Consider the following 26,064-nt stretch of genomic DNA (forward strand, 5'->3'; position numbering starts at 1 on the left):
AAGCACTAAATCTTTAATTTTAAAATGTATACATCCAATAATTTGGAAGAATTTCTCACAGATTAGCTTTAGGCTCCCAAAGTTTCAACTTAGGTTCTCCACCACTATCCATATTTTTTTTGTTGCTTTTGTGGTACGTGGGCCTCTCACTGTTGTGGCCTCTCCCGTTGCGGAGCACAGGCTCCGGACGCACAGGCTCACTGGTCATGGCTCACAGGCCCAGCCGCTCCGCGGCATGGGGGATCTTCCCGGACCGTGGCATGAACCCGTGTCCCTTGCATCCGCAGGCGGACTCTCAACCACTGTGCCACCAGGGAAGCCCTCTCCATATATTTTTGATGCTAGAACACAGGACACATTCAAATAGCTATATGGTGTCTGGCCCTGTACCTTTGTTTTACAGTGCTGGGTGGGTCAGTACAATGGGTGGTAGTACATTCTTGGATGCCACTCCTACACTGGGACAGCTGAAAATATCTTAACTATACCTAGGAATGACTGTGAATTACAAAAATATATCCCACTAAACTCAAGCCAAATGTATTCTAACTCAAGTTCCCTACAGTTAAATTATAAAAATGCCGTCTAGCCACTCCAACACCACTAGACAAGGGGAAGTGTGATGTAGGGAAAATCAGTGAGGAAAGAATTAGAAGTCTAAAGATTGCCATTAAAATTTTTACTTTCACAAATTTTACAAAAGCATATGAACGTGTGAGCGTATTGTTAGGGCACCTTCCAGGGTCTTGGAAAGGGCTAGTGCAAATGAAGTCCCCTGAAAATGAAGCTTTCTTAGCTTCACAGTAAATCTGCCTCAAGGTCTGGAGCCATTTTATTTACAGGGTAAAATGCAATTTTCAGAGTCTGCTCTATATAGGGCCAATGGATACGTTGATTATAGCTCCACTTGAGACCAAGATTTAAAGAAGAGATCTTTGCCTCGTTTGTGTCAAGGGCTCCCTGCTATTTGTTTAGACTAGTGGTTCTCAAACCCTTTGGTCTCATAACCATTTCACACTCCTAAAAAGCATTGAGGACTCCAAAAAGCTTTTACGTGGATAATACCTATCAAAATTTACTGTATTAGGAGTTAAAACAAATATGTAAAATATTTATTTATTCATTTAGAAACAATAATAAATCTGTTACATGTTAAATAACATAGTTTTTAATGAAAAATAACTATTTTCCAGAGCAAAATTAATTTAGTGAGAAGAGTGGCATTATTTTACATTTCTGCAAATCTCTTTAATATCTGGCCTAATAGAAGATTCTCATTCTTATGCATGCAATATCTTTAGAGTGAAAAAGGCAAATAAATTTTTAGTATGAAATAATTTTGCCCTGTGAACCCCCTGACCACACTATGAAAACTGCTGATTAGCGGTTCACTATATTTATCACTGTATTTAATTTCTGGTTGCCTACTCTTCCACAAGTACCCTCTCTATGACTATTTCTGTATCTGTATAATCAACTCCACCTCCTAGATAAGAGTTAAATTTTAATTATTGCTGTGCTTTTTAGCATTCATGGAAAACTTTAGAAACAATTTTTTTTCACACACACACACTGTATTTTATTTTTACAAGAGATAAATAAACTGACACCAAGCATTGTAAATGGATGACAACAACAAAAGCAACAATGACTGCAATTACCAAACACGAAACACACTCACACTATGTCATAATATTGACATTCAGTCCAGTAATCCTCCACTGTAACAGCTCCTTTACTTTGCAGTGAAAATTGATTTGTATATTTTTTGCCTCTGAGTCCTTGTGGGATTTTTTTTTTTATTATTCAAACAGAAAGTCACAAAAATTATAATCATCCTCATCAGTTCACTCAGTCCCATGTAATTAATTTTTTTATCTTGATCTTTTGTTAGCACTTTTATGAATGCATCAGTTTTCCATTAGAGTACTGAAAATGCTTATTCATTCAGTTCAGCAGGATAGTCAGTTACCAGAAACCTGTACTTGTCAGAGTCTTTTCCATGAATTCCTTGAAGATGAAACGCTTTTATAGGAACATTTTTGCAAAAGCATCAGAGTACACCCAGAACTGTCTGTAAATGACAAAAGACTTAAAAATGACCACGGTTAAAGATTTGATGAAAGTTCATAATAATGCAATTGACAAGGAAATTTAGTTACTTCTGAGATATACATTTTAAAGTAATAACTAGAATTATGACTTATAACATTTTAATGACTAACAAGTCTTAGAGAAGTCTTTCTTCCCCTTCACTGACAAGGGAAAAAATATCTCCTACATTGTCTGCTCCCTGATAGTAAGGTTTTCTTCTTTCAGGATTATAATGACTAAGGCAAATATTAGACTAAACACAACACTGGGTTCCTTATATGCTACAACACCATCTAATGCTTACCAAGCCCTTTCTGTGTGCTAGGCATGGGCTAAGCGCTTTACATACATTATCTCATTTAATTCTCACAACAATGAGGTAGGTACTGTGAGGTACCTACCGTCATTTTCATTTTGCAGATGAGGAAACTGACATACGGAGAGGTTAATGCCCAAAGTTTTACGGGACTGAGCCGTAAATTGAACCCAGAAAATCTCTGGAGTGCTTAGTCTATTATCTACTGTTAAAATATAAAAATGGGCGATAGAGCAAGATTCACATAAAAAGAGTGTAGGTGAGAGAGGGAGGTTAGTAAAGCAAAAAGCCTCAGGGCCAAGACAGCTGAGATATCAATACAGGATGTAGTGTTATTTTCCACCCGATCCTTCTTTTCTGCTTTATTTCCTACGCTTCCATGTTCCTCTTCTCAAATTTAAGCTATTTCCTTGCTGGTGGTTTCGTCGTTCAGGCCTGACTGGGGCTGATCCCGAAATTCAGGCGCTAAACAACCTGTTGAAAGAAGCGGGGCAAATCCGAGGTAACCACGGTGACGGTGGCTTGGCGAGAACCCCGCGCAGGCGCGTTACATCCCAGGCGCGACCGCCGGCCCCTCCTCTGGGCCTCAGACTCCACCAGCTGGTGGGGAGTCCTGGGCGTGGGGCGTGGGCCGCGGGTAGGGGCGGAGAGGGCCCGGGCTGGGCGCCTGCGCAGACGCCGGGACGCTGGTGTGATCGAGCTCACGTAGCGAGGGTTGCAGACCCCTCCTCCTCAGCGCAGCCGTCGCAGCCTGGAGGTTATAAAAGGACTAACTGGCTCCCTCTGCTGCCCAGTCGCGCCGCCAGCGGGCTGAGGGAAAGGGTTAGGTGGCCGGCCGAGCGCAGGCGACCGGGGATTGAAGAACGCGCAGCCCTCCCGTGCCACTTCCCAGGTGAGACGCTCCTCCGACCTTGGGGACTGAGGCTTAAATCCTTGGGCAGCCGTGGTCCTTCTCGGGTGGCTCTGGTGGTCTGGTCCCTGCCCCCTCTCGTGGTATGGCTCGGGGGGCAGGGGGAGGCTCCCCCAGTTTACTACTACTGGCTCAGTACCTTCTCCCCTGGAGACTCGGCCCCTCGCCCTGCGCCCCGCGTCTCCTGGGTGCCCCAGAGGCCCTTCTGCCCTCCTCCGTGCTCCTCTTCCCACCGCCTCCCAGGTTGGCGCCCCCGACTGTTGGGGCTGCGGCAGCATCAGTCTCCGCCCCGGGGACCAGCACTTTCTTGAATATTCCTTCCTGAGGAGGAATCACCCTGTTGAGTTTTCCGAGCTCCTCTCCTACCTGGTCCTGCCTAAAAAGCTGAGGAGTACGCGAGGGTTTTCGGCCTCCACAGCAGCAGATGGTTAGCGTGCGGCAATGGAGAGCGGTTTTTAAAGCTTATAGCTGACGGGGAAGCGCTCGGGCATTTTTATCCTGCCGAAGAGTCGTGGGGTCTGGGAAGAGGACCTACCCGCGGAAGTTCAGGCTTTACTCATCTGTTGCGCGCAGCGGTGCTGCCGGAGCAGCTGGAGGTAGCCCCGGGCGGCGAGTTTCGGGCGGCTGGGTTGAGGAAGTCGGCTGTCAGATCCTCCAGTCAACTGGGAAGCTAGTCTTCTTCCTTCCTTCTTCTGCCACATAAATTTTTTAAAGGCACATGAGCTTCTCCCCTCCCCCTCTCTTTCTCTCCGCCAAGTTTGCTGCTTTTAAAAGTCCACATCAGTAAATGGAATTCTTTGGCTGTGTGAGAACTTTGAATTACGTGGATGGACCCCAGCTGTATGTTTTAAGGGGGAGGAAGAATGGTTCCATAAGTATGGGACCATTTCTCCTAAATAATCGATTGTATTAAATACAGTCAGTTTTTAGACACTAACAATTTAGGCGTTCTGGGTAGAGTGGTGAAGACTTGGAATTTTGCACTGTTTGCTTTAAGAAAGGGATGAAGAAGAAACTAGATCTCCTTTTAGGAATTGATCGAAAAGGCCAAAGCGGCTTGCCAATTTCGACTTAACTGTTTCTGGTTTCTCTGAGAGCTATGGACTTTCCCTTGGAATGCACTCTGAAGGGATGAAATAGCCACTACTGAGTGGGGGAAGGGAAAAGACGTGGCAGCAGTGTTCTTTCATCAACTTTTGCCTTTTTTTTTTTTTTATAGGTTCGGGGAAGAAACGTATTTCCCTTTTTAGATTTAGATGTAGCTTATGAATGAGGCTAGTCTTTTCCTAATGTGATGAAATATTCAGTCCTCATAGCAGGAACACTGGAATTTAATTTATAAAACATTTAGAAGGGATTTTTCTGATCAAGTATCTATGGAAAAAATGGATACGTTAAGGAGGAAATATTTAAGAAGCTGAAAGTGAACAACCGTGAATAAGGTTTTTTGCCTTGATTTAAAATTTAGACATTCAGCAATTTTTCTTTAACTTTGACTTTTAGCCTGTGAATATGATTTCTAAATCTTAACGATGAACTTCAAATTTTACCTTTTCTTTCTGTGGGAAGCATAGGTTTCATCATTTACCTTTGAAAGTCATGTCAGTTTTGGTTTTGGTACATTATGCTTTAAGTCCTGCCAATATTTTAGATGGCCGATGGCAAATGACTCTTATTTTTTAATCTATTTTATTTTATTTATTTTTGGCTGCCTTGGGTCTTCGTTGCTGTGCGCGGGCTTTTCTCTAGTTGCGGCGAGCGGGGGCTGCTCTTCGTTGCGGTGCGTGGGCTTCTCATTGCGGTGGATTCACTTGCTGTGGAGCACGGGCTCTAGGCGCGCGGGTTTCATTAGTTGTGGCTCACGGGCTTTGTTGCTCCGCGGCATGTGGGATCTTCCCAGACCAGGGCTCAAACCCGTTTCTCCTGCAGTGGCAGGCAGATTCTTAACCACTGCGCCACCAGGGAAGCCCACAAATGATTCTTATAGATTTAACATAGTTACTAGGAAAAGTTACTAGGAAAAGGACTACTCTGTGTCTTTAGGTGAATAATGCTTTGATATCTTAAAATGAGTTTTATTTTGAAGTACTGAAAATCAAGGATTTTGGTAAACGGATAATTTTATTGGCCATTTTGTATTTTGGTAACTAAAGTAGTAACAAAAAAAGATGAAAAAAATGTGTACAACTTTTATTGCAGAAAAATTTAGACAGTGTAAAAGACTATTGAAAAAAGAAAGCTTTGTATTACCAGGGTAGTCCAGGTTGTTGCAGGGGAATCTTGGCTTTTTGGTAAGGAGATGTTACCCTTTTCTAATAGTGCAGAGTGGGTTGTATACTGACAAGCAGTATCTTTCATAGGGCAAATATGTTCAAGCTCCTGCTTTTATTCCAGGGATGCAACCATGAAGCTTGTGAGCCTTCACTTTTGTGGAAGGAATGCCTTATTTTACTTAGCAGTTATTAACTGGGAGGGATGTAATTACATCTCTTAGATTTGAAAAGTGTCCCTATGAGATACATAGTAGTAGTTCTCAACCTATTTTGAGGACATGAAATCCATTGAGAATCTGATAGAAGGTGTGGACCCTGGGTCTGAAAATACAAGTATACACATCTGTGTGGAATTTTAATTACCATTTTTCAGATACTCTCTCCCTCCACAAGTGCATCTATAAAATGCAAAACCCTAACCCTACAAGAACCAAAAAGTAAAAGGTATGGAGTAAGGACATCTAGGTATCTTGAGGCAGGGTTTCTTGAATATTTTTGAAAATTGAGCTGGGCTTTTAAGTCTGACTGGACTTGACTATATAGATGACCTTAATAAACTTGCTAAAAGGGTTTTAACAGAAGTAAGTTGGTTGGAGAATTGTTGAATTGCTAAATTGCCTAGGCAATGGTACATCATACTGGCCTCACCCCAACCCCTTACATGTTGTAACATATCTTTGGCTGTACTCTGAAAGTGGAAAATACTTTAAGGTAAAGAAAAAGTAAATTGAACAGGCCCTTGGCATTACACTTTATTGCTCTTCTGACAGTGAGATCTTGAATCTTATAATTACATAATGGGTGTGTGTGTGTGTGTGTGTGTGTGTGTGTGTGTGTGTATAAAATGAATGTGTAAGAGACAAGCCAAATAAAGTGTGTATGTGTATTTGTGAAAGCTTCATTAGTTAAAGTTTCATTTGTGTTTCTACTCAGTGAAATTTATTTGTATAAAGGTATCCTCTCATTAATTTTCTTCTAGCCAAATATTGTGCCTCAATAAAAACTAATGACGCTCAAAGGACTTCATTAAGGTTACTCCAGCAGTTTTGAACTTGATATAATGAAAAACATTCCTTTTCCTGATGTTGCTTTGGATGATCAGTATGACTATTAGTATATTTGGTTGTGTATTGGCAAAAAATACAGTATAGAGATTCATGCTTCTTACATAGTTGTCATCAGTGAATGAGCACTATCTTGGACTTCTTCCGCTTCCTGCTTAGTGTTTTATATAAATATGTCCATGTTTTGGTTTACATATTTTTCACTTAAATAGTGATATTATAATATATCAAAGTAATATACTCAGCCTTTCTTGTTGGGCATTTGAGCGATTTCTTCATTATAAGTAGTGTGAAGAAAAGGCTGTAATTTAATGCTTTATTTTATCTACCTGTTTAGCTACAGTAAACTTTGGGATTGGGCTCTGAGAAGGTTTTTTAATCAACCTGATAACAACTAAAGCACTTTACAATTTATAAAATGTTGTTTCATAATATTATATAATTTAATCTTTAAAATAATTCTGTGAGGTGGTTTTATATCATCCCCATTTTACAAATAAAGAAACGGAGATTCCAAGTCAAGTAATTTGCCCAAGAATTAGTAGTCAAAATTAGTAGTCAACAGTGAACATTGAGATGAAGCATCAAATGGAAGAATCTTCTGTTATGTCTATAGCAGTGAAGAAATGGATTCTATTAAGTGTGTTGTAAAAATTTTGGGAGAAGATGCTTTTGTAAAGTTTCTGGGGAGTAAGTAATAGAAATGGAAACTTGTAAAGTATTAATCACTAATTTTCAGATGTCTATTTTAAGCTATTTTCTGTTTTTCTGAATCTATATTTTTTAAGGTTTTTCACCTCAGTACCTCGCACTGTTGCCCTTATAATTTCTGTTACAAAGGGAAATTTGTGTACAAAGTATGTTTAGTTTTAGAGAATGAGAGAAAGAGGTGTTTTCCTTGATTCAATATTGTGATCATTAAGTATTAGCATCTGTTACTATGTTCTGAACATTGTGCTGGAAGAATCATGATAACATGTTTGAATTAACGTACAGAATAGAGGACAGCTACATAGATTTATATGCTTAATTGTTTTATTTGAGAGTGTTTAGTAAATATTGATTAACTAGTTTTAAGTAGGCTCAAGACTTCTCTTACACTCTAATCTTATATTAACTGGATTTTCAGGTCTGATTCTTTCAAACAATGATCAATAAATAATTATTTTAGTGCTTCTTAAACCTAGTTGTTGAATTTAGGTCCTCAAAGCATTACTTGCTGTATACATATGGCCTTTGTTCTTGCCCTCTTGTTCCAACAACCTCCCCCCCTTTTTTAAACACAGACAAGATTTTATTCATATTCAAAAGTTGCTTGAAGACGTTCTCAAATTTGCATACTCTCAAATTTACCAGTCTTTAAACCTCAAAGGTATTTTGAGAATAGATCTCAATTTACTGTTTGAATAAAAAAATCTTAAATAATGGTATTTGTGAACAGTAATCATAGCTACCAAGTGATAATGTTTTATAGGTAAATAAAGACACTAACATATGACATAATAAGGGTGATTACTAATAAAGTAATTGGTATACTGTAACAACTTTATCGAGGTATAATTGATATACAGTAAACTGCACACATTTACAGTGTGCACTTGGTAAGTTTTGACAAAAGTACATACCCATGAGATTGTCAACACTGTCAAGATAAGGAACATTTTCAACACCTTCAAGAGTTTCCTCATGACTCTTTGTAATCCCTCCCTCCTGCTCCTTCCTGCCCTTTCCTCATCCCCAGGTAACCATTGATCTTTTTATGACACTTAAGATTTATTTGTATTTTTGAGAGTTTTCTGTAAATGGACTCATAATAGTATGTACTTTTTGCAGAGGGGAGGAGGGTGTCCGGCTTCTTAAACTCAGCATAATTATTTTGGAATTCATCCACGTTGTTATGTGTTTGTTCCTTTTTATTGTTGAGTAGTAGTATATTGTATGGCTATATCACAAAACTTTTTTTTTTCCCATGTACTAATTGATGGACATTTGGGTTGTTTCCAGCTTTTAATTATTATAAACAAAGTTGTGATGAGCATTCGCAATTCACATATAAGTCTTCGGAGGAATATATACTTTCTTTTCTCTTGCATAAATATCTAGTAATGGAATAGTAACATATGTTATAGGGAAATATTTCTTCCCAGATTGTGGCTTGTCTTCATTTTTTTTTTTTTTTTTTTTTTTTTTTGCGGTACGCGGGCCTCTCACTGTTGTGGCCTCTCCCGTTGCGGAGCACAGGCTCCGGACGCGCAGGCCCAGCGGCCATGGCTCACGGGCCCAGCCCCTCTGCGGCATGTGGGATCTTCCCGGACCGGGGCACGAACCCGTGTCCCCTGCATCGGCAGGCGGACCCTCAACCACTGCGCCACCAGGGAAGCCCGTCTTCATTGTTTTAACAGTGTGTTTCAAAGAGCAGGAACTGTCTCTAATCATGGACAGAATGTCTATGCAGAAAATCGGAAAGATTGTTCAGAAAGCTCCAGCCCTAATAAGTGAATTCTGCAAGGTTGAAGGACAGAAGGTCAATATATAACAATCAGTTGTATTTCTCTATAGTAACAATGAACAATTAGAAATTAAAATTTAAAAGTACTATCTCAATAGCACCAAAACCTATGAAATATTTAGTATTAACTTTACAAGACATGTGCAATATTTGTATAATGAAAATTATAAGACACTGGTGGAAGAAACCAAAGAAGACCTAAATAAATGGAGAGAGATTCCATATTCATGGATTGGAAGACAATATTGTTAAGACAACCATTCGTCCAAGCTGATCTATAGATTCAATGCAATTCCAGTCCAAATCCCAGCAGGGTTTATTACAGAAAGTAACAAGCTGATTCTAAAATTGATATGGAAAAACAGAGGAACTAGAAAAAGGTAAAATAATGTTGAAAAAGAACAAAAAAGTTGGGAAACTCCTGATTTCAACTTAATTACTGCAGTACTCAAGGGTAAAGATAGAGGAAAGATAGATCAATGGAACAAAACAGAGAATTCAGACCCACAAAATGGTCAGTTCGTTTTTGACAAGGGTATTAAAGCAATTCAATAGAGAAAGGATAATCTGGAATAGTTAGACGTTCATATGCAAAAACTGTCTTGCCCAGAAATTTATATAAATCTTGGGACAGATGACACAAAGGCACCAGTGGATATGAAATATGAAATAAAGTTTACTCACACAGTCAACTGAAAAAGGATTCCTCACGGAGAGGTCTTAGGTTTAGTCCAGAATGAAGCAAAAGTGAAGAAGGGCGGTTGGGTTTAATTTTTATTGTGGCCAGAAGGAGTGTGATAGTTCCCATGTGTGGGATTTACATGGTTTTAGCTTCCCACTGACGCCCAAGGAGGCAATGGCTGGGCTTTCTTACTGACTTATTCAGATGTGGGGCAAAAGGGAGAGGGAAGTGTGGGGCTTTAAGGCAATGAGCACTCAAATGTCAAAATAGAATATTTTTCTTTATTATAGCCTCAGTGCAAAAATTCCTCACCATCTGTGCAAAAACTAGTTCAAAGTCGTTCGTAGACCTCGAGATATGACCTAAAGCTAGAAAATAACTTGAAGAAAATATAAGACAAAATCTTTTTGACCTTGGATCAGGCAAAGATTTTTTTTTAATCACCAAAAAATTAGATACCAAAAGTATGATCCATAAATGAATAAATTGATAAATTCGACTTCATCAAAATTAAGAACTCCTGCTGTTTGAAACCGTGTTATGAGAGTAAAAAGACAAGTCACAGACTGGGAGTTAATATTCCCCTATCACATATCTGACAAAAGACTTGTATCCAGAATATATAAAGAACTCACAAAATTCAGTAGTAAGTGAACAACCTAATAAAAATTTGACAGAAGATTTAAGTAGAAACTTTACCAAAAAGACCTATGGACAGCAAATAAATATACCAAAAGATATTAAACATCATCAGTAATTGCAGAATTGCAAATTAAAACCACACTGAGATACCAGTATACACTTAAGTGAGAAAATTAATTAAGACATTAAGAAGAATGAAGGAAAAAAGGAAAAATAACAACAATACCAAATGCTGATAAGAATGTGGAGCAGTTGGAGCTTTCATCCATTGCTGATGGCAGTGCAAATGGTATAGTGACTTTAACATTTGGCAGTTCTTTATAAAGGTAAACATATGCTTACCATACAACCCAGCATCCCTACTCCTGGATTTACCTAGTGAAATGAGAATTTGTTGATTTCTTTTTTTAAAACAGCTTTATTGAGGTACAATTCACATACCATACAATTTACCTCTTAAAGTGCTTTTAATACATGCACAGAGTTGGTGTAAACATCATAACAATCAATTTTAGTACTTTTTTTTTTATCACTCCAAAAAGAAACGTCAGAACCATTAGCAATCACTCTCCTCTCCCTCCCCCAGCCCTAGGCAACCGCTAATGTACTTTTTATGTCTGTAGATTTTTTCACTTAACGTAATGTTTTCGAGGTTCATTTGCGTTATAGCATGTATCAGTACTTCATTTCTTTTTATGACCAAATAACATTCCATTGTATGAATATATCATATTTTATTTATTCATCATTTGATGCACATTTGGGTTGCTTCCACCTTTTTGGCTATTATTAATAATGCTGCTATGAACATTCATATACAAATATTTCTGTGGATATGTGCTTTCATTTGTTTTGGGTATAGACTTAGGAGTGGAATTGTTGGGTCATATGGTAACTCTATGTTTTCAGGAACTGAAAAACTGTTTTCCGAAGTAGCTACACCATTTTACATTCCCATCAGCAGTGTATGAGTGTGTCAGTTTCTTCACATCCTTGTCAACACTTATTTTCTTTTTTACTATACCTATACTAGGGGCTGTGAAGTGATATCTCATTGTGGTATTTAATTTGCATTTCCATAATGACTAATGATGTTGAGTGTTTTTTCATGTACTTATTGGCCATTTGTATCTTCTTTGGAGAAATGTCTCTTCAAATCCTTTTCCCATTTAAAAAATGGAGTATTTTAAATTATTTTTACTGTTGGGTTCTAAGAGTTCTGTATATATTCTGGGTATTAAACTTTTGTTAGAGATATGATTTATAATTTTTTTCCCATTCTGTGGCTTGTATTTTCACTTTCCTGAAGAACAAAAGTTTTAAATTTTGATGAAGTCCAATTTAATTTTTTCCTTGGCTTCTTGTGCTTTAGGTATTATATCTAAGAAATTGTTGTCTAGGTGTTATGTCTAATTGCCTAATCAGGGTTATGAAGATTTACACCTCTTTTTTTCTAAGAGGTTTATAGTTTTAAATTTCAAAATAATCTTTGCTATATTTTGAGTTAATTTTAGGGTCAATTTAAAGTTTTCTTAAGTTTATTCCCAGGTAATTAACATATTTGTTGCTGTTGCAAATGAGATAATTTTTCTGTTGCTTCCTGTGATTGGTTCTTGTTTGTATGAGCAGGTTCTTTTCTAAAGGGAATGCTCTTTCTTTCTAAATGATAATTTTTCAAGTAGTATAGCTTGCTTTAAAAATTCAGTCTTTAATGAAGTTTCATTGAAAGCTATGCTTTTGGAATAGTTTGCTTCACCACATATTCCTTACTTAAGCTTAAAAAATCTAAAATGTATATTGTACAAGATTTTATTTTCCACTTGTATCCTAAGGGTGGTGAAGACACTATAGTTGCCTTTTCAGGATTTCCTCTGAAAATCAAAAATAGATGCAATTTGTTTTGGAGCAAAAGGGATTGATGGTGGTATTATGCCAACTAGTAGAGGTGTGGTTGATAGTTTGGATTTTGCTATCTCTGTCTATGATTTGAATTTGTCTCTTCACTGCTACTTTGACTTCGTTTTTTTAGCTCACTTATTTATTTGTAGAAATACAAATTTTCTATTAAAAATGTTTATTAAAATGCAGAAGTTGAGCGAAGAGAATTGACTGTGATCCCAACTCTCAGATAGTCGTTAACATTTTTTGAGTTCTTTTAATTGCTATATAAAGTTTTAAACTTTTTACATATATATCCAAGTATATTCTTTAAACTTAGAAATCAGGCTTTAAACTTTCCCATATTTATGTTTAGCACTTTCCAAATTAGAAAACAAACCTAGTTTTAAGAGTTTAAGTCTCTATCCGTGGTGGCACAGTGGTTAAGAATCCGCCTGCCAATGTAGGGGACACGGGTTCGAGCCCTGGTCTGGGAAGATCCCACATGCTGTGGAGCAAGTAAGCCCATGTGCCATAACTACTGAGCCTGCACTCTAGAGCCTGCAAGCCACAACTACTGAGCCCGCGTGCCACAACTACAGAAGCCCGTGTGCCTAGAGCACGTGCTCTGCAACAAGAGAAGCCACCGCAATGAGAAGCCCACGCACTGCAACGAAGAGTAGCCCCCATGTGCGGTGACTAGAGAAAGCCCGTGTGCAGCGACGAAGACCCAGTGCAGCCAAAAATAATAAATACATTGAAAAAAAAAAAAAAACAGTTTAAGTCTCTAAAGAATAGCTACTTTTTATATTACTGCTGTTTTTTAATATTCTAACCAATATTTATTGATATTCATGTTATGAAATACATAGTTTCATTAATATAACCAGTTTATACAACCAAGAGAAAATACTGTAGATTATTCAAATGAGAAATGTATAGACTATGTTAATATTTGGAAATACCAGCATTTATAAGCAACAAGGAAAACATGGATAATTTAATGTTTACTTCTTTTCCTTCTTCCCTTCCACTGCCTCTGTCCACTTTCTTCTCCCACTCAAATTCCTAAATTATAAAGACTGTCCATTTGTTTGCTAGTAGATTGGGCTGCTTGGTCCTTCTCACTGCCTTAGCCCAGGGTTGAGGTTGCCTGGGCTTCCCACAACTCTCCAAGTCTTTTCTTTTTCCACGTCCCTTGAGACACCCTTGGCAACATATCCAGCTATTCTTGAGCTCTTGCCCCACATTCAAAAGTAACATGTCTTAAGTGTCTTCAATGTGTCAGGCATCATCCAAGGTACTTTCATCTGAAGTACTGCTTTTTTTTTTTTTTTTTTTGGCCGCGCTGCGCAGCATGTGGGATCTTAGTTCCCTGACCAGGGATCAAACCTGTGCCCCCTGCAGGGGAAGCACAGAGTCTTAACCACTGGATCACCAGGAAGTCCCTGCTGATTTTGTATTACTGGCTGGTGGTCAAGTTTGGCCTCATATTTGATACCTTACCTTTTTGTTTATTCTGCTTCCAGTTAAAGGGGCCACCAAATAAAAGTGGACATTATTGATGAATTTTACTAAATTGCGGGACTCTTAGTATCACTTATGGTAAATTTTTTTTCTACCCTGGGAACAAGAATCCTGAACTTTTATCCTGTATTTGGAAATGTATGCATTACTAACTAAAGTGTTTGAAATAGTTGAGAGGTATACTATACAGTTTAAAATACACAGTTTAAAAGTCAGTGAAGAAGGGCACCATTTTAATTATAAATAAGATTCATTTCTTTCTCAAATCTTCCCCTCAGCCTACATTTATTTTTAAAATGTTTCTCGTTTAGGGAAACTTGACTTTCCTAGTTGAAACAGAAACTTTAAACATTGAGTTTAACTTCAATTGTGAATCCAACTTAAATCTTTTTTTAAAAATTGATTAAAATCATATTTATTCTTAAACTTTGTATCTCAGATATAGAAGTAGCATGTATTGGACCTCCAAAGTTAAGAAAAACATTTAAAAGATAATTGAAAAATATCACGTTCTGGTGCTAGGGAATAGAGAGGGGTAAATATATGAGAATTATTTACCTTGTTATTTAGTTTGACTCTAAAAATATTAACAACAGGGTTTATGAGAGAAACTATATTAATTAGGACTCTGGCTTAAACAGAAATCCAACTCATATTAGCCCATAATGGAATATATTTAAGTATTGTGGGGATAGGGAGTTGTCTTAACAACAGAGGTCAGGAGTGTGATTAAACTTCAAGAATAACTGGAGAATGTTTTTTTCTGTCTCTTGTCTGTCTTCTCTGCGTTATTTGCTTCCTTTTAAAACCTTTCCAGATAAGCTTCATTCATTGGTCCCTAACTTCTCCTGAGCTTTATTTATAAAATAGTTGAGGCATTCAAAGAGTGCCTGCCACTTCTTTCTCAGTTTCATTTTTAAATTTTCCAGCAAAGAACTTTGAATGGCTACTCAGTCAGGGAGAAGTATCATGCTATATAACATGACTGGTAAAACTATGGGGATGAATTAAAGATAGACTGGGGGAGTAAAAAAATGTAGAAGGGGGCAGTTTCCAGAAGAAAGAGTAGGGGTGGTTGAGGTGCCATATAGGGAAAAACGGGTATGTGTTTTTGAATACATCTTATCTTCAGATTACTTCTGACAGGGAAGACTTCGAACTTTGGAAGAATCTCCAAAAGAAAACCTGTGTAGCACTTTCTGTTAAGGGCAATATCTTGATTTAGAGGTTCTTTTCAATTAAATCCTGAACTGTTTTTCCATTGGAATGATGCCAAAGACTGGGTTCACTGCCCAGTTACAGAAAGTTGTGGCAAAGAGGCTAGTATGATTTCTGAGGTATTTTTTTTTTGTTGTTGTTGTTTTTAATAACAACTCTTTTTTAAAAAATTTATTTATTTTTGGCTGTGTTGGGTCTTCATTGCCGCACACTGGCTTTCTCTAGTTGCGGCGAGCGGGGGCTACTCTTCATTGCAATGCACAGCTTCTTACTGTGGTGGCTTCTCTTTTTGTGGAGCACGGGCTCTAGGCACACGGGCTTCAGTAGTTGCAGCACACAGGCTCAGTAGTTGTGGCTCGCGGGCTCTAGAGCACAGGGTCAGTAGTTGTGGTGCACGGGCTTAGTTGCTCCGTGACATGTAGGATCTTCCTGGACCAGGGATCGAACCCGTGTCCCCTGCATTGGCAGGCAGATTCCCAACCACTGCGCCACCAGGGAAGTCCTGATTTCTGAGTTTTTGATCAAAAGGTTGCTCATACCATTAAAGCACTCGTCCATCGTATTTTAAGTGTGTACTAGAGATGCATCTCACTCTCTTTGGGAGCAGAAGTATGACTAGAATTCATAGAGTTAAAACAAATGGCAATTTACAGAGGGATAATAGGGAAGAACAGAAACATAACTAGTTCTATTAGTAATCACTCTTAGTTGTCTTGGAAAATCCATCCTGCTTATATGGTAGAGACATGCTGTCTTAATGTGTATACTACATTTCAGTGGCCTGAATTAGAAGCCTGAATGTGTGTTGGTCTTTTGTGTTGACCAAAAACTGTCAGAAAGGTTAAAGTCTAACGCAGACGTCAGGAAAACCAACAGTTGAATATGGAATTTGTATGAGGAAAAATAAACTTAAAGCTGGAGCCCTCTAAAAGAAAGTTTGGAACAGTTGTGGAAGGTGTGGAGAGACTGACTGTTAGAAGGAGCCCTGTGGAAAATTTTTTGTGTCAGAGAAAGTTTAGATTAGAATAACAAGCATTTTTTAGTCCACCTTATTAATTTTTGAGTGATTTGTCTGGGAAAGACAAACTTTTTTTTTTTGCGATATGCGGGCCTCTCACTGTTGTGGCCTCTCCTGTTGCGGAGCACAGGCTCTGGACGCGCAGGCTCACTGGCCATGGCTCACGGGCCTAGCCGCTCTGCGGCATGTGGGGTCTTCCCGGACTGGGGCATGAACCCGTGTCCCCTGCATTGGCAGGTGGACTCTCAACTACTGCGCCACCAGGGAAGCCCAAGACAAACTTTTAAATGTTGCAACTTTTTTCTTGGAAGGAAAATATTAGACCAAAATTTGGCTAATAGAATTATTTGCCAGATGCCCTGTTCTAGTAATCCACTGAATAACTTGAACATACAATTCAGTGAATCCTGATAACTCAAAGTCGTAAACATTTAGAATGTAGCAGAACTGTTTTAAAATCTGTTCCCAGGTTTGATTGATCTGTGAGTATGTGGGACTGGACTTTCCTGGAAGAGAAGGACTGTAGGAAAGTTTTAGATAAATAGTACACTTTGCAATTTATTTTTGTCCAGGTCTACCTGAGAATATGTTTCCCAGGTTGTTGTTGTTGTTTCCTTACAGTTTTAAAAATATTACATTCATGTATATCAAACATTACATGTAATATACATGTGTTATAAAAATTAGATAAAAAACACTCATGAACCTACCATCTAACCAAGAACCAAAATATTATCAGTAATTTATCCATACTGTTTTAGCACTAAATTTTTTATCAGTATAAATTTGTCTTTGTATCTTTGACTCTTCTTTGGCTTTGTTTTCTTTCCCCTTTCCTCCCCTCCCTCCCTTCCTTTCATCAGGTCCTCTCAGGGATCTGAGATTTACCTTTCTTTTAAAGGAGATTGCATCCTCTTTAACCCATTTAAATTCTATTTCAAGCTTGTTTGAGGGTTTAGAAAGAAAGTGTCTTACTTTTTTTTTAAATTAATTTTTATTGGAATATAGTTGCTTTACAGTGTTGTGTTAGCTTCTACTGCACAGTATATCTCACTATTTTTAATAAAACCCTAATGTCTTTTGGGATGCTTTACTCTTAGTTGCATATAATGATTTGCTTTGCAAGCTGGTAACTGAATGAAGGTGGTAATAAATGGAAGTGAGACATCATAAGTAGAGAAACCATTATGTTTTAAAAACCTGTGATTGATAAAGATATGCTTGCCTATTAACATGTCACTTAAGGTTTCTGAAAGAATGTGGATTAGACATAGTATTAAAACAGATCAGGGCTTCCCTGGTGGCGCAGTGGTTGAGAGTCCGCCTGCCGATGCAGGGGACATGGGTTCGTGCCCTGGTCCGGGAAGATCCCACATGCCGCGAAGCGGCTGCGCCCGTGAGCCATGGCCACTGGGCCTGTGCGTCCAGAGCCTGTGCTCCGCAACGGGAGAGGCCACAACAGTGAGAGGCCCGCGTACTGCAAAAAAAAAAAAAAAAAAGCAGATTAGAGGAAGCTTTCCCTGGATTAATTAGAAACTCAATGACATGTTCCAAAAAATAATTTGAAGTAAAATATATTTTAAAGGCAGAGAGCGCCTTTTGTGTGGTTTCAAGGGATGGTTGTATCCTGTGGTTCTCAAAGTGTGGTTCCCAGAGCAGTAGCAGCAGCAGCGTCACCTGAGAACTTGCATAAATGATCTAGGTACCTCAACCTTTAGGTGATCTGATACAGCTAAAGTTTAGAACCACTGCTATGTAGGCTACCGTCATTTTTATTAACCAGTTTACGTTGCCATCGTAATTTGGAGTAATGCTGTGAGGGTCTGAACTTTCTATTGTAAGTGACAGAAATCCAACATGAACTAGTTTCAGAAAAAGGGAATTTACAGGCTCCGTTAGCTGAGTTGGAAGATTATTGGGATAGCTCACAGATTCAAAGCAGTAATTGTAAGAATCAGGACTGTGGAGCTTGTAAAGCTGTTTGTCTCTGTATAACTTTGTCCTGTTTATAGATTAGGTTACTATCTATCCTTGTCAAGTGGGAAAGATGGTCACAGGCAGCTCCAGATTCACATCCTCTGAACTTAGCAATTCAGAAAGAGCTGCTTTTTACCATTTCACAAGCCCACTCCTCAACTGTTATGTTGGTGGGAATGAGAGTCAATGACTGCCTTAGCCTGGGTCATATGTCTATTTCTGGGAGGAAGGAGAATACAAAAGTATGCTACTCTGACAATGTACAGTAGCTCACTACTTGATATCTGGGTTGCTTTCAAATAAGCTTAACAATCTTTGAAGCAGAGAAATCTAGAGGTTTATAGAGTTAGAAAATGGGACATGCTCAAACGTGTTAGCCACTTTATTGTGTTAGAGTGTAGTTAAGCACTTCATTAAAGGCTTATAGTGCCATAATATGGAAGTTGATGTTTTAGGTTTATTATTTTGTATAGAGTTAATTTTTGTCATTATAAAAGTAAATATAATTAGAGAAATGCAAATCCAAACTACAGTGAGGTACCACCTCACACCGGTCAGAATGGCCATCATTAAAATGTCTACAGGGCTTCCCTGGTGGTGCAGTGGTTAAGAATCCGCCTGCTAATGCAGTGGACATGGGTTCGAGCCCTGATCTGGGAAGATCCCACATGTTGCAGAGCAACTAAGCCCATGCGCCACAACTACTGAGCCTGCGCTCTAAAGCCTGTGAGCCACAACTACTGAGCCCACGTGCCACAACTAGTGAAGCCCACGTACCTAGAGCCTGTGCTCTGCAACAAGAGAAGCCACCGCGTTGAGAAGCCTGTGCACCGCAACAAAGAGTAGCCCCCACTTGCCACAACTAGAAAAAGCCTGCATGCAGCAACAAAGACCCAACGCAGTGAAAAATAAATAAAAAAAAATACATTTTTTTTAAAAAAGGTCTACAAATAACAGATGCTGGAGAGGGTGTGGAGAAAAGGGAACCCTCCTACACTGTTGGTAGGAATGTAAGTTGGTGCAGCCACTATGGAGAACAGTGTGGAGGTTCCTCAGAAAACTAAAAATATTGTAGAATTACCATATGATCCAGCAGTCCCACTCCTGGGCATATACCTGGACAAAACTATAATTAAAAAAGATACATGCACCCCTGTGTTCATAGCAGCACTGTTCACAATAGCTAAGACATGGAAACAACCTAAATGTCCATTAACAGATGAATGGATAAAGAAGATTGGTACATATATACAATGGAATACTACTCAGCCATAAAAAAGAAAGAAATAGGATTTCCCTGGTGGCTCAGTGGTTAAGAATCTGCCTGCCAATTCAGGGGACGTGGGTTAGAGCCCTGGTCCGGGAAGATCCCACATGCCGTGGAGCAACTAAGCCCGTGCGCCACAACTACTGAGCCTGTGCTTTAGAGCCCATGAGCCACAACTACTGAGCCCACATGCCTAGAGCCCATGCTCTGCAACAAGAGAAGCCACCGCAATGAGAAGCCCATGCACTGTGACAAAGAATAGCCCCCACTCGCCGCAACTAGAGAAAGCCCGCACACAGCAACAAAGACCCATTGCAGCCAAAAAGAAAGGAAGGAAGGGAGGGAGGAAGGAAGGAATTTCTGCTTAAAGAAAAAAAAAACAACAACGAAATAATGCCATTGCAGCAACATGGATGCAACTAGGGATTATCATACTAAGTGAAGTGAAGTCAAAAAGAGAAAGACAAATACCATATGATGTCACTCATATGTGGAATCTATAATATGACACAAATGAGCCTATCTACAAAACAGAACACAGACATAGAGAGCAGACTTGTGGTTGCCAAGGGGTAGGGGGCTGGGGGAGGGAAGGACTGGGAGTTTGGGATTAGCAGATGTAAACTATTATATATAGGATGGATAAACAACAAAGTCCTACTGTATAGCATAGGGAACTATATTCAATATTCTGTAATATACCATAATGGAAAAGAATATTAAAAAAAGAGAGTCTACATACAAGTGAGTCACTTTGCTGTACAGAAGAGATTGGCACAACATTGTAAATCAACTATATTTCATTAAAAAAAAATAACCTATTACATGATGAGAAAAAAAAACATTGAGTATTAAAGTAAATATACCCTATGACATCTGGAAAATGCAGAGAAATAGGAAAAAATCACCTAATTTTCTGCTCTCCAGAGACAGCTACATTTTGGTGAATTTCCTCTGCATGTTTTCTTGCATAGTTATGATCGCATTATAATGTTAATTTTTTTTGAATTTTATTTATTTTTTTATACATCAGGTTCTTATTAGTCATCCATTTTATACACATCAGTATATACATGTCAATCCCAGTCTCCCAATTTATCACACCACCACCACCACCCCTACCACTTTCCCCCCTTGGTGTCCATACGTTTGTTCTCTACATCTGTGTCTCAGTTTCTGCCCTGCAAACCGGTTCATCTGTACCATTTTTCTAGGTTCCACATATATGTGTTAATATGCGATATTTGTTTTTCTCTGTCTGACTCACTTCACTCTGTATGACAGTCTCTAGATGCATCCACGTCTCTACAAATGACCCAATTTCGTTCCTTTTTATGGCTGAGTAATATTCCATTGTATATATGTACCACATCTTCTTTATCAGTTCGTCTGTCTGTGGGCATTTAGGTTGCGTCCATGACCTGGCTATTGTAAATAGTGCTACAGTGAACATTGAGGTGCATGTGTCTTTTTGAATTATGGTTTTCTCTGGGTATATGCCCAGTAGTGGGATTGCTGGGTCATATGGTAATTCTATTTTTAGTTTTTTAAGAACCTCCATACTGTTCTCCATAGTGGCTGTATCAATTTATATTCCCACCAACAGTGCAAGAGGGTTCCCTTTTCTCCACACCCTCTCCAGCATTTGTTGTTTGTAGATTTTCTGTTGATGCCCATTCTAACTGGTGTGAGGTGATACCTCATTGTAGTTTTGATTTGCATTTCTCTAATAATTAGTGATGTTGAGCAGCTTTTCACGTGCTTCTCGGCCATCTGTATGTCCTCTTCGGAGAAATGTCTATTTAGGTCTTCTGCCCATTTTTTGATTGGGTTGTTTGTTTTTTTAATATTGAGCTGCATGAGCTATTTATATATTTTGGAGATTAATCCTTTGTCCGTTGATTCGTTTGCAAATATTTTTTCCCATTCTGAGGGTCATCTTTTCGTCTTGTTTGCAGTTTCCTTTGCTTTGCAAAGGCTTTTAAGTTTCATTAGGTCCCATTTGCTTATTTTTGTTTTTATTTCCATTACTCTAGGAGGTGGATCAGAAAAGATCTTGCTGTCGTTTATGTCAAAGAGTGTTCTTCCTACGTTTTCCTCTAAGAGTTTTATGGTGTCCAGTCTTACATTTAGGTCTCTAATCCATTTTGAGTTTATTATTGTGTATGGTGTTCGGGAGTGTTCTAATTTCATTCTTTTACATGTAGCTGTCCAGTTTTCCCAGCACCACTTATTGAAGAGACTGTCTTTTCTCCATTGTATATCCTTGCCTCCTTTGTCATAGATTAGTTGACCATAGGTGCATGGGTTTATCTCTGGGCTTTCTATCCTGTTCCATTGATCTATGTTTCTGTTTTTGTGCCAGTACTATATTGTCTTGATTACTGTAGCTTTGTAGTATAGTTTAAAGTCAGGGAGTCTGATTCCTCCAGCTCTGTTTTTTTCCCTCAAGACTGCTTTGGCTATTCAGGGTCTTTTGTGTCTCCATACAAATTTTAGGATTTTTTGTTCTAGTTCTGTAAAAAAATGCCATTGGTAATTTGATAGGGATTGCATTGAATCTGTAGATTGTTTTGGGTAGTATAGTTATTTTCACAATATTGATTCTTCCAATCCAAGAACATGGTATGTCTCTCCATATGTTGGTATAATCTTTAATTTCTTTCATCAGTGTCTTATAGTTTTCTGCATACAGGTCTTTTGTCTCCCGAGGTAGGTTTATTCCTAGGTATTTTATTCTTTTTGTTGCAGTGGTAAATGGGAGTGTTTCCTTAATTTCTCTTTCAGATTTTTCATCATTTGTGTATAGTAATGCAAGAGATTTCTATGCATTAATTTTGTATCCTGCAACTTTACCAAATTCATTGATTAGCTCTAGTTTTCTGGAGGCACCTTTAGGATTCTCTATGTATAGTATCATGTCATCTGCAAACAGTGACAGTTTTACTTCTTCTTTTCCAATTTGTATTCCTTTTATTTCTTTTTCTTCTCTGATTGTTGTGGCTAGGACTTCCAAAACTATGTTGAATAATAGTGGCAAGAGTGGACATCCCTGTCTTGTTCCTGATCTTAGAGGAAATGCTTTCAGTTTTTCACCATTGAGAATGATGTTTGCTGTGGGTTTGTCGTATATGGCCATTATTATGTTGAGGTAGGTTCCCTCTATGCCCACTTTCTGGAGAGTTCCTATCATATATTGTTGAATTTTGTCAAAAGCTTTTTCTGCATCTATTGAGATGATCATATGGTTTTTCTTCTTCAATTTAATATGGTGTATTGCATTGATTGATTTGTGTATATTGAAGAATCCTTGCATCACTGGGATAAATCCCACTTGATCATGGTGTAGGATCCTTTTAATGTGTTGTTGGATTCCGTTTGCTAGTATTTTGTTGAGGATTTTTGTATCTATATTCATCAGTGATATTGGTCTATAATTTTCTTTTTTTTTTTAGTATCTTTGTCTGGTTTTGGTGTCAGGGTGATGGTGGCCTCATAGAATGAGTTTGAGAGTGTTCCTCCCTCTGCAATTTCTTGGAAGAGTTTAAGAACGATGGGTGTTAGCTCTTCTCTAAATGTGTGATAGCATTCACCTATGAAGCCATCTGTTCCTGGACTTTAGTTTGTTGGAAGATTTTTAATCACAGTTTCAATTTCATTACTTGTGATTGGTCTGTTCATATTTTCTATTTCTTCCTGGTTCAGTCTTGGAAGGTTATACCTTTCTAAGAATTTGTCCATTTCTTCCAGGTTGTCCATATTATTGTCATAGAGTTGCTTGTAGTAGTCTCTTAGGATGCTTTGTATTTGTGCGGTGTCCATTGTAACTTCTTTTTCATTTCTAATTTTATTGATTTGAGTCCTCTCCCTCTTTTTCTTGATGAGTGTGGCTAATGGTTTATCAGTTTTGTTTATCTTCTCAAAGAACCAGCTTTTAGTTTTATTGATCTGTGCTATTGTTTTCTTTGTTTCTATTTCGTTTATTTCTGCTCTGATCTTTATGATTTCTTTCCTTCTGCTAAGTTTGGGTTTTGTATGTTCTTCTTTCTCTAGTTTCTTTAGGTGGACGATTAGATTGTTTATATGAGATTATTTTCTTGTTTCTTGAGGTAGGCTTGTATAGCTATAAACTACCCTCTTAGAACTGCTTTTGCTGCATCCCATAGGTTTTGGATCGTCATGTTTTCATTATCATTTGTCTCTGGGTATTTTTTGATTTCCTCTTTGATTTCTTCAGTGATCTCTTGGTTATTTAGTAATGTATTGTTTAGCCTCCATGTGTTAGTGTTTTTTACGTTTTTTGCCCTGTAATTGATTTCTAATCTCATAGTGTTGTGGTCAGAAAAGATGCTTGATATGATTTCAGTTTTCTTAAATTTACTGAGGCTTGATTTGTGACTCAAGATGTGATCTATTCTGGAGAATGTTCCGTGCACACTTGAGAAGAAAGTGTAATCTGCTGTTTTTGTATGGAATGTCCTATAAATATCAGTTAAATCTATCTGGTCTGTTGTGTCGTTTAAAGCTTCTGTTTCCTTATTTACTTCCTGCTTGGATGATCTGTCCATTGGTGTAAGTGACGTGTTAAAGTCCCCCACTGTTATTGCGTTACTGTCGATATCCTCTTTTATAGCTGTTAGCAGTTGCCTTATGTATTGAGGTACTCCTATGTTGGGTGCATATATATTTATAATTGTTATATCTTCTTCTTGGATTGATCCCTTGATCATTATGTAGTGTCCTTCTTTGTCTCTTGTAACAGTCTTTATTTTAAGGTCAATTTTATCTGATATGAGTATTGCTACTCCAACTTTCTTTTGATTTCCATTTGCATGGAATATCTTTTTCCATCCCCTCAGTTTCAGGCTGAATGTGTCCCTAGGTCTGAAGTGGGTCTTGTGTAGACTGCAGATATATGGGTCTTGTTTTTGTATCTATTCAGCAAGCCTGTGTCTTTTGGTTGGAGCATTTAATCCATTCATGTTTAAGATAATTATCGATATGTATGTTCCTATTACCATTTTCCTAATTGCTTTGGGTTTATTTTTGTAGGTCCTTTTCTTCTCTTGTGATTCCCATTTAGAGAAGTTCCTTTAGCGTTTGTTGTAGAGCTGCTTTGATGGTGCTGAATTTTCTTAGCTTTGCTTGTCTGTAAAGCTTTTGATTTCTCCATCGAATCTGAATGAGATCCTTGCCGTGTAGAGTAATCTTGGTTGTAGGTTCTTCCCTTTCAGCACTTTAAGTATATCATGCCACTCCCTTATGGCTTGTAGAGTTTCTGCTGAGAAATCAGCTGTTAACCTTATGGGAGTTCCCTTGTATGTTATTTGTCATTTTTCCCTTGCTGCTTTTAGTAATATTTCTTCGTCTTTAATTTTTGCCAGTTTGATTACTGTGTGTCTCGGCGTGTTTCTTCTTGGGTTTATCCTATATGGGACTCTCTGTACTTCCTGGACTTGGTTGGCTACATCCTTTCCCATGTTAGGGAAGTTTTTGACTCTAATCTCTTCAAATATTTTCTCGGGTCCTTTCTCTCTCTCCTCCTTCTGGGACGCCTGTAATGCGAATGTTGTTGCATTTAATGTTGTCCCAGAGGTCTCTTAGGCTGTCTTCATTTCTTTTCACTCTTTTTTCTTTATTCTGTTCCATGGCAGTGAATTCCACCATGCTGTCTTCCAGGTCACTTATCCGTTCTTCTGCCTCAGTTATTCTGCTATTGATTCCTTCTAGTGTATTTTTCATTTCAGTTGTTGTATTGTTCATTTCTGTTTGTTTGTTCTTTAATTCTTCTAGGTCTTTGTTAAACATTTCTTGCATCTTCTCAATCTTTGCCTCCATTCTTTTCCCGAGGTCCTGGATCATCTTCACTATGATTATTCTTTTTCTGGAAGGTTGCCTATCTCCACTTCATTTAGTTGTTTTTCTGGGGTGTTATCTTGTTTCTTCATCTGGTACATAGCCCTCTGCCTTTTCATCTTGTCTATCTTTCTGTGAATGTGGTTTTTGTTCCACAGGCTGCAGGATTGTAGTTCTTCTTGCTTCTGCTGTCTGCCCTCTAATGTTAATTTTTTTCTTTTTCTTTTTTTTTTTTTGGCTGCGTTGGGTCTTCATTGCTGTGTGCGGGCTTTCTCTAGTTGTGGCAAGTGGGGCCTGCTCTTCGTTGTGGTGTGTGAGCTTCTCATTGCGGTGGCTTCTCTTGTTGCTGAGCATGGACTCTGGGCGCGGGCTTCAGTAGTTGCAACAAGTGGACCCTAGAGTGTGCGGGCTTCAGTAGTTGTGGCTTGCAGGTTCTAGAGCGCAGGCTCAGTAGTTGTGGCGCATGGGCTTAGTTGTTCTGCGGCATGTGGGATATTCCCAGCCCAGAGATTGAACCCCATGTCCCCTGTATTGGCAGGTGGATTCTCAACCAGTGAATCACCAGGGAAGTCCCTCTTTGTTTTTGTTTTTTTTTTGCGGTACGCGGGCCTGTCACTGTTGTGGCCTCTCTCGCTGTGGAGCACAGGCCCGGACGCGCAGGCTCAGCGGCCATGGCTCACGGGCCTAGCTGTTCTGCAGCACGTGGGATCTTCCTGGACTGGGGCACAAACCTGTGTCCCCTGCATCGGCAGGCAGACTCTCAACCACTGCGCCACCAAGGAAGCCCTCCTCTTTGTTTTGATTAGTATTTATTTATAACTTTCTGTCAGAGT

The 26,064-nt window shown here is 38.6% G+C and overlaps 1 protein-coding gene and 1 long non-coding RNA gene across 7 annotated transcripts in view; one reads left to right on the forward strand and one right to left on the reverse strand.

The window, feature by feature from the left end:
* Positions 1-1,552: 1,552 nt before the first annotated feature.
* LOC137209211 (uncharacterized) lies at positions 1,553-4,457 on the reverse strand. Its single transcript, XR_010935944.1, has 3 exons — positions 3,856-4,457; positions 2,885-3,161; positions 1,553-2,074 (listed from the first exon to the last, which is right to left on the reverse strand). It is a non-coding gene; the product is annotated as an uncharacterized lncRNA (long non-coding RNA).
* P4HA1 (prolyl 4-hydroxylase subunit alpha 1) overlaps positions 3,148-26,064 on the forward strand; it is a 93,018-nt gene continuing 70,101 nt past the window's right edge. For 3 of the 6 annotated variants that reach the window (XM_067710592.1, XM_067710593.1, XM_067710597.1), the window contains exon 1: positions 3,148-3,302. The gene's annotated coding sequence lies outside the window, so the exon portion shown is untranslated. Of the gene's footprint in view, positions 3,303-3,622; positions 3,748-3,775; positions 3,917-26,064 lie in introns of those variants that run through there. The other 3 variants (XM_067710594.1, XM_067710596.1, XM_067710595.1) reach the window with 3 other exon arrangements.

The sequence above is a fragment of the Pseudorca crassidens genome, chromosome 16, assembly GCF_039906515.1.
Source record: "Pseudorca crassidens isolate mPseCra1 chromosome 16, mPseCra1.hap1, whole genome shotgun sequence".
Lineage (NCBI taxonomy): Eukaryota > Metazoa > Chordata > Mammalia > Artiodactyla > Delphinidae > Pseudorca > Pseudorca crassidens.